General features: G+C 38.2%; 1 non-coding gene across 1 annotated transcript; it reads left to right on the top strand.

Annotated features, from left to right (window-relative positions):
- Positions 1–8046: 8046 nt before the first annotated feature.
- LOC129402975 (small nucleolar RNA SNORA70) lies at positions 8047–8177 on the top strand. The gene has a single exon (XR_008628981.1). It is a non-coding gene; the product is annotated as a small nucleolar RNA SNORA70 (small nucleolar RNA).
- The last annotated feature ends 1387 nt before the right edge of the window (positions 8178–9564 follow it).

Below are 9564 nucleotides of genomic sequence, written 5' to 3'. Positions count from 1 at the left end.
AGCGGGCACCAGTAACATTTCCATTGTGAAACTTGTTGTTAATGTTTTTGGCATATCAGATATGCCATGGGTAGCTTGCCAAGTCAGCCATGCGGGCAGGATACCTTCAGTAGCTTGCTGGGCTCTCCGAGAGGGACGTTTTATGTTAATACCATTTAATCACAATTGTTTTAATAATGTAGCATTTTCTTGAATATAAAATAAAAGTTAGAGCCCCAGGGCAGTTCCTACCACCCCCCCCAGTCTGTCACCCCACATTGCTGACACCCACTCTGCAGGCTCCTGGTGGCTTCTTCCCAGGATGACATTGGTCCCAGAAGCCTTGTAAGTCTGTTTAAAGCAGATTTCTAAATCTTCATTTTCCTGTGTTTTGTGACAAGTACAGAACATATGCTTTAAATAAATAGGTTTATAAGTGATCTGCAATGTTTTACTTTTATGGAAAAATAATGCTCTATGTTTATAGGTACAGAATATAAAGATTCAACATTTATGAAGTGTTGATATTCACTCTACACATAAAAAGTGGTATCAATCTACTCAATAATAAATCAGCACAAAAACTTTTATGTGCCTCTGTGTTCTTAAGGCAGCTATAGACTGAACCTTTCCCCTGACCCCCCCGCACCCCCACCTGTAGAAAGGTCCAGTCAGCCGGAAATATGCTCTGGCAGCAAGATAGGGAGTGATCGGAAACTTCAACCTATCACAAGGAGATTCAAACTGTATTGTATTCAAATGTATTTTAATGTAGTTTAGTCCTTTTGTCTGGAAAAAAATCATTTTTATGTAGAATAAATGAACATCATGGCCATAAGAAAATTAACACCTTATGGAATGAATACTAAATAGATTAGTCTAAAATAATAAAGAATTATTGGGTAAATATCACATTTTCAGCCTCACTTTTATGGTGTCTCAAGTATCTCAATTATTTCTAAATATAAATAATTTTCAGAACCATGGACAGTGCCTAAAGTCAGAAAAGTTACTAAAAATTACCCTGGGGCAGTGAGTGGAGAGAGTTTTGGCCACATCTAGAGGTGTTCACACTTTATTCCTGTTTTCAAGCCCAGAAATCACTCCGAGCAGTGCTCAGGGGACCATACGTGGTGCCAGGGATCGAGCCTGGGTTAGCCTCTTGTAAGGCAAACTCTTTAATCTTTGTACTAGCTCTCTTGGCTTTAAACTGCCCTCCAGAGAACTCTTGATTTTGAAATACAAAATTTTTAAAAATAAGAGGCATTTGCCATGAGGTAGAAAATAGACTGACTCATGCCCCTAAATTAGAATAAAATCTATTTTATTTTCTCGGCCCTGCTATAATCTCCAATACGCTATAATAAATAGAATGTAGAAATGTTGGAGAAGAGGAATATGTATTTGGTGTTAACTATTTATAACTGGTATTCTAGAATACTTAAGTACAAATTAAATATTTAAGTAAATATTATTAACAAAGACTGAGACTCCTAAGTGTTCTCAGGTTAAAATGCAAAATGTAAAATTTTAACTTAATTATATCTTTTTTATAATTTTATTTTATTTTTATAAAATATTTGATTACATTTTGTGATACGGTTTGATTACATTATTGTGATACAGTTCACAATATTTGATTACATTTAATAGTTGAACACCAATCCCACCAACATTACACCTTCCCATCACAATATTTTGGATGTTTCCATCCCAAACCCTGCCCCCACAGCAGAACTGAAATAATGTATTTTGTATTATTTGTTATGAATAATTCAAAAAAATGATCCAAAAAAGGTTTCTTACAGAAAAATATGTGAAGATTGTTGTATTTCACCCAGGAGCCCATTAAGTCATTCTATAAGAGACTAGTAATGTATTTGTTCAAGGTTGAGACTTGTGTGCTTGTATGTATATTTATATAAATATATTTCCCTCTAAGGTTGGTTGCCTTCTATTGTAAACCCCACCAAATGTGGTGTGCTACTCTTGGAATACTTTCCAAGGAATTGACTCACTCATGGGTGAGCTCAGCCCAAGTGTGTGGAGATTGGCCATGAGCCTGGAGGCAGTTGAACTCTAGAGGTTTTCTGGTACCAGAGCTGGCTCCACTGGGGCAGAGTCTGGAGGCATGGTATGGCATGTCATTCTGTGCTCTCTTCCAAAAGACTTATTATTGAGTCTCTGGATCAATAGCTGTTGATGAAATTATATGGCACCAGAGGCGGCTTGTGGGGGTAACTGCCAAGCTGCCGGAAATATGGGGATGGGGGTGCGGTCACCCAGCCTGGTTCTGTTGAAACTGGAGTTCTCAGTCACAAGCCCTGCGTACCTGGGTTTTTCTGCAGATTCACTCATGGGTGAGGCTGATCCAAGAGGGCACACCACTTTAGGGTAATCTTTAGGATGATTTGCAATGAGAGCAAACTCAGCTATTGATACCATAATTGTTTGTGGTCATTATTTGGATCATACAATGCATTTCTTGTATATAATTTGGCTATCTTTGACTGTATTTCCCAACTGAAAATTGAGAAACCCTGCAATTCAGAGGGAGAGAAATGCAGCATTTTTAGACTTGCTTGGTTATGTCAGAATTTGTACTTTGTTCCAGGAATTACCAACCTTTTCTCTAAAGATACAGATAGTAATAACTGAATCTTTGGAGACTACAATACAATTAATCTTTGCAACTGAACTCTGAAATTATAGCTGATAACTGTCACATAACTGTGATCCAGTGAAACAATTTTGGAATGATATTTGATTTCATATAATTTTGATGATTCCAAAAGTACTGTTCTTTTAAAAGTTTTTAATTTTTTTATTGAATCACCTTGAGGAAAGTTACAACACTGTCAGGCTTAAGTCTCAGCCATACAATGATCAAACAGCCATCCCTTCACCAGTGCACTTGTTCCACCACCAAGAATCCCAGTATACCTCCCATCCCACCCTCACCCCACCCCCCACCTGTTCGACTGATGATTTTCACTTTGCTTTCTCTTTACTTTGATTACATTCAATATTTCAACAGAAAACTCCCTATTATTATTTGGAATTTTCCCCCAACAGTCAGACCTGCCAAAAAGGCATCATTTGATAATTTGTTTTCCATTGCTGAGAATGGAGAGTATATGAGGTCATGGACATGCAGTTTTGGATTTCTGGTACTTTAGTAACTAAGTCCAGAGAAATTTCTGCCAGAAGTCACATCATTGCAAGCTCGTATCTCTTTATTTATTTTTTTTTGTTGTGCTCATTTATTTTAATTTTTTTAATTAATAGTTTATTTTTAATTAGTGAGTCAACGTGAGGGTACAGTTACAGATTTATACATTTTTGTACTCATGTTTCTCCCTTACAAAGTTTGATAACCCATGCCTTCACCAGTGCCCATTCTCCACCACCAGTAAACCCAACATCCCTCCCCCCCTCCCCAGTCCCGTCTCCCCCCACCCCACACTGCCACTATGGCAGGGTATTCCCTTTTGTTCTCTCTCTCTGATTAGGTGTTGTGGTTTGCAATAAAGGTGTTGAGTGGCCATTGTGTTCAGTCTCTAGTCTATATTTGGCCCGCATCATCTTTCCCCCACATAACCAACAACATTTTACTTGCTGTTCCCTTCTCTGAGTTGCCCAGAATGAGAGAGCAGCCTCCAAGCCATGGTGACAACCTCCTGGTACTTATTTCTACTATTCTTGGGTGTTAGTCTTATAGTCTATTATTCTATATTCCACAGATGAGTGCAATCTTTCTATGTCTGTCTCTCTCTTTCTGACTCATTTCACTTAGCATGATACTTTCCATGTTGATCCACTTATATGCAAACGTCATGACCTCATTTTTTCTAACAGCTGCATAGTATTCCATTGTATAGATGTACCAGAGTTTCTTCAACCAGTCATCTGTGCTAGGGCACTCGGGTTTTTTCCAGATTCTGCCTATTGTAAACAGTGCTGCGGTGAACATATAAGTGCATATGTCACTTCGACTATACTTTTTGGCTTTTCTGGGATATATTCCCAGCAGTGGTATTGCTGGGTCAAATGGGAGCTCAACCTCTAGTTTTTTGAGAATCATCCATACTGTTTTCCAAAAGGGCTGAACTAGCCGGCATTCCCACCAGCAGTGTAAAAGGGTCCCTTTCTCCCCACATCCTCTCCAACAGCGGTTGCTTTTGTTCTTTTGGATGTGTGCTAGCCTCTGTGGTGTGAGGTGGTATCTCATGGTTGTTTTGATCTGCATCTCTCTGATGATTAGTGATGTAGAGCACTTTTTCATGTGCCTTTTGGCCATTCGTATCTCTTCCTTGGTAAAGTTTCTGTTCATTTCTTCGCCCCATTTTTTGATGGGGTTGGATGTTTTCTTCTTGTAGAGTTCAACCAGTGCTTTATATACCCTTGATATCAACCCCTTATCTGATGGGTATTGTGTAAATATCCTTTCCCATTCTGTAGATAGTCTTTGTATTCTGGTCGCTGTTTCTTTTGTGGTGCAGAAGCTTTTTAGTTTAATGTAGTCCCATTTGTTGATCTCTGTTTTTACTACATTGCTTAGTTCCATGTCATCTTTGAAGATACCTTTATCTTCAATATCCTGGAGGGTTTTGCCTACCTTGTCTTCAATGTCGTACCTCTCTTTAGTGGGCCTTATAAGATGGAGTTCGTCATGCCGCCCAGGAAAGGAAAGGCCAAGAGTGGAAAACCTTTCCCCTCCCGGGCTGGCATGAGGCTGTAGTTTAGTTCACAGTATGGAGGCATTGCTGCAAGAAGCCACTGGGTGCTGAAGGTAGTGCGTTGGCCTCGGGGATCATGGGTGTTCAGGAACGAAGGAGCTGTTCATGTGTGTGCGGCTGCTCAGGGTCACATCTGGGCAGAGATTGGCTTAGTTATATCTTTAACTCATAAAACAAACTAAAATTTTTCCTCTAATATTTTAAATAAAATATTAAAATATATATGTAATTGTGCTAAACAATGAACACATATTTCTCATATTTACTACCCTCAAAAAGATATAACTCTATTTAATAAATCTAATATTAAACAGTGACTGGCTTAATTAAATTTGCAAAGGTTTGCTGGCTTTACATAGGTTTCATAGAGTTTAGAGTTTAATACAGAGTAGAGTTTTGCATGCGGATGTTTCATACTCACAATTATCCCTATAATTCTGTTCTATTGGAGGATATTGAGAGAATTTAAAAGAATATGAAATTCTTGGACAAATATGGCGAGATAGCTCAGCACACTAAGTGCTTGTTCTACTTTTAGAGAGCCTATGTTTAATTCTTAGCAGCTCACAATCCCCTGAGCACCACCAAGAAAGATCCGCAAGCACCAAATCAGGAGTAGCCCCTTGCCCTGCCGGGTGTGCACAAAACAAGTCAATGAAGTAAAGGGATGAGTAACGATTACGATTATACTCTGCAGGAGACAAGATTTCTAAGGATCTGGAAGGAGAGGAAAGAAAAGACAAACTTGGCTGGAATTTGGATGTCTGAGAAGCTCAGAGGTGCTTAGAATTTTTGCATGTCCTGCTAGACAATCCAGCTCTGTAGCGATGGCACCCCTCTCTGCTTCAACTGGTTCCCCAAAGCTGAGTGGGACTGGGAAACTTTGAAGGATGTAGCTATTCTTTCCCCAACCAAAGAACTACTAGATTATCTATCACCACAGTAGAAATTTTAGGCATAATCTATTACTAAGCTGCTGAAGAAGAAGAGATTTTTCCATGGAAAGAGTTGACAAACTAAGGATAATAAAAAATGTGTATACCAAGTGAGAGATTGCCTGAAAAATGGACAATTTTAGAGTTATAAAGATGTTGCTTCAATCTCAAAGATAGGTCTATGAATAATTTTAATTATATTCAATTATGAAAATACTTGTTAAGAGTTACTAATAGTTAAAATACATTTTTACATTTATTATTTTAGAAAGATTTATATGATCTGAAGAGAAACCAGAGCAAATTGGTGAACAACAGGACAACAGCGTTATAGTGCTACAGTGCTATTATTTTAGAAACTATATATTTTTGTTATGGGAAGTATTTATAACCCACCTATATAATGGAAGTTTTTAAAACTTCTACTTCATCTGACTGAATATCCTTTGACTCATATTGAGAGATGTTCGAGATAAGTATTTATTCTATTATTTGATAAATACTTATATCTTCTGATGCTTGCTCAGTTTCTCAGTACATAAAATGAATTGTCTATATAACATTCCTTTAATTTTTTTCCTTTATGGGTCCACCCAGTGATGCACAAGGAATTACTCCTTGATCATATACTCAGGAATTACTCCTGGAAGTGCTTGAGGGACCATATGGAATGCTGGGAACATAACCGGGCTTGGCCACATGCAAGGCAAATGCCCTCCCCACTGTGCTATTTCTCCAGCCCCTTTCTACATAACATTTAATTGATTTACTATCACTATGACTATCATCCTGTTGATCGTTGATTTGCTCGAGCAGGTCCAGTAACACCTCCATTCATCCTAGCCCTGAGATTTTAGCAGCCTCTCTTTACTTGTCTTTCCCAACAGTGCCACATTAGAAGCTCTTTCAGGGTCAGGAGAATAAGACCCATCATTGTTACTATATTTGGCATATGAATACACCACAGGGAGCTTGTCAGACTCTCTCATGTGGGCAGGAAGTTCTAGATAGGTTGCCAAGTTCTCTGAGAGGGAGAACTAGGCTATAAGATGCCCAGGAGCTTGGTTTTATAGTCTCTGGATCTTGGCCGTTGATGGAATTACCTGGCGCCAGGGGCAGTTTGTGGGTGTGACTATGTAGCTACTGGGAAATGGGGAATCTAGGCAGAAGAGGCTCAGCCCCAGTCTGAACATACCTGGAAATCTCAACCCAGGGTCCTGCACACCTGGGTTCGTCTGCCAGTTCCTTCATGTGTGAGGCTCATCCAAGCATGTGGAAAGTGGCCATGAGCATGGCTGTGGCTGGCTACTGGAGGTCTTCGGCTGCCGGGGCTCTTGACTGATATAACATGCAATTTAGGAAATACAAAAACTCTCATGGTAATTGCTAGGAAGTGCAGTGCAAAATTTGGTGGATATCAAATCACTCCGCCATTTCTTCTCTTGAAAGTAGCAAGGAAACTGAAAGTTAAGTAGCATTTGCCATCCCTGCCAGAAGAGGGGATTTTTTACGGTAATATATGAGCCTGGGAGTGTAGTTAGTGTTGCACATGCTGTAAGTTAGAATTTTGATTAAAAGCAGCAGGGGATTGATGTCACTAATGACCAGCTAATTAGGGGCATCAAACAGTCCTTTAAGGAGAATTGGAGTATGCCATGTCATTAGGCTGAAATGTAATTCACCAACTTTATCTTTATTAAATTGGTCTAATCTTTTCTTCCATCTTTTGGTATGTGCAGTTTTAATTAACACAGCATATAATTCAGGACTCTGAACAAGGCTACAAAAATACAATAAATCCTAGCTGATTGTCAAGTGAACTTACTAAAAATTATGTGTGTGTATATATGTGTGTGTTTATAGTCAATTACTTTGGATTTACATTAAAACCATAATGGTGGAATAAATTTTTTAAATTAGCAATGTGATAGTATATATTAGTTGTCCTAATAAGTATTTGTCATCACAAATTTTATATAAAAATGCACACAGAATTTCCATGAGTTTTACCCATGATACACATAATTTGACTTTTTATTCTGAACATTAAATAATAATCACATTCTGTATATGATGTTGTTTCTTCTCAGGAAATGATATCTTATTCATAATATGTTTCTCATAACAAGATTTACTAAGATATTAATGGATACATCTATGTTCACAATCTTAAAAAAACAAATGTTATGGCTGATATTAGCACGTAGTCTTAAAACCAGGAGCAAGAATTTAAGTCATCAGTGTCTTAAAAAACAAAAAAATTCACACAATTTTATGTATACATAAATTCCATCATGTGTATACCTCAGAAACTCTGAAATGAAAACTTTATAATTTCATTTGTTCATTTGTGTATCAACTCGGGTCACAAACCCTAGAAAACATTAGGATACCTTCAGCCAATTAAGCTGACTCTGCTTTTTTCCCCTTGGGCTGAGAGAGCAGTGGCGTAAACTGCAGCCTAATTGGTATGTCTGTACCCTGTTACTTATTTAGGTGACCCTAAGTCACCTGGGAGACTGCCCTTTGGGTTGGACATTAATATTTAGCATTGTACTGTCCCCAGCCTTAGTCTCCAGACAGGCATATTGGAAACCCTAGTGACCAAGATCCCTGCTGGCCAGTCCTCATTCCCAACAGCAGAATTGCAGACTCAGGAGCACATGATTGTTTCTCTATACTGGTCAGAGTTCATGCTTTCTGGAGCCCAGAACTTTCACATCCTCCCAAAATTGAGCATCACCAAGTTTAATGCTAGTGAGCCTGAAGACATGGTGGTTGAAAAGTGGTTCATGCCTAATGACTTGGGGTCAAATGTCCTTAAAGTGAAGCTCTGGACAAATGGTTAGCACTGAATTCCTGAATGACGTGGCACCCCTCCTGATACTCTGCTCTCCACAGAACCTTTAATGATCCCGCTCTTCTAATCCAAAGCCAATAGATAGACATTGTGGACAATTAAGAACAGAGAATAGTTGGACGTAACAAGAGTTAAAAGTAGAAATAAAAAGATAGTAATTAGTAAAAGTAAATAGTAAAAGATAGAAAGATGTTAACATTAATTTCTGTTTGGTATTTTAGTCCTGGTAGAGAGAGATAGAATACTTAGGATTTGAATATTATAACCCCCAAAACAGTTTAGACATTTCCATGTAAGTAATAGAGCCAAAGAGAATCACAACCACTATAGTTGCTTTAAATGTACATAAAAATCACAACACTAATTCAGAAGGATAATGAATTTCTGTTATTGATGCCATTAAGTATATTTCTCCAAAAGCTCTGTCAAAAGTATTATGATAATAACACATAATTAAAGCAGCCCAGAGGAATACTTGAAATACCGATGTTTGTGTTCTTCAAATTTTAATTTCAAGAGCAATACCCCAAACAGTATCCTAAATAACTGAGCTTCTTGTGCTCCAGGAAATGTGAAATATCCTCGTATAAACTTACTTTAAAGTTTGCTTCTCTCAGGAGGGACTGAATAGGAAAGGGGTCATATCCAGTTGGGTAATTGATTAAAATCTACCCTTCGATATTTTCAGCGAAGATTTGATTCCGTTGGTAAAGGATTTTGTTTTCATTTTCTTACTTAAAATTTCTGCAGCCTCTGTCCCCAGGGATTGTTTAAGTACAATTCACGTTTTGCATGACACCAGACTAGAGCTACTCTACACCACAGTAACATCATGTCTGTGGATAAGCAGCACCATAAATGACAGTACAGAAAAACAAGTGTGTTGCTTGACTCATTCTACGGCTTCACGCCCTTCCGGAGAAAGACAAAAAGAACAAACAAGAGATGTTTGGCTTCTGTGCGGCTTGTTTTGCTTTCATAATATGGTTTGCTTTGAGAAAAAGAAAAGAAAATGGGGAAATATTGGCAAAAAGCTTTAGGTCACAGCAAC

The sequence above is a fragment of the Sorex araneus genome, chromosome 2 (assembly GCF_027595985.1).
Source record: "Sorex araneus isolate mSorAra2 chromosome 2, mSorAra2.pri, whole genome shotgun sequence".
In the NCBI taxonomy this organism is placed as follows: Eukaryota; Metazoa; Chordata; class Mammalia; order Eulipotyphla; family Soricidae; genus Sorex; species Sorex araneus.
Note: the sequence above shows the minus strand (reverse complement) of the source record. Positions and strands in the feature narration are given on the sequence as shown.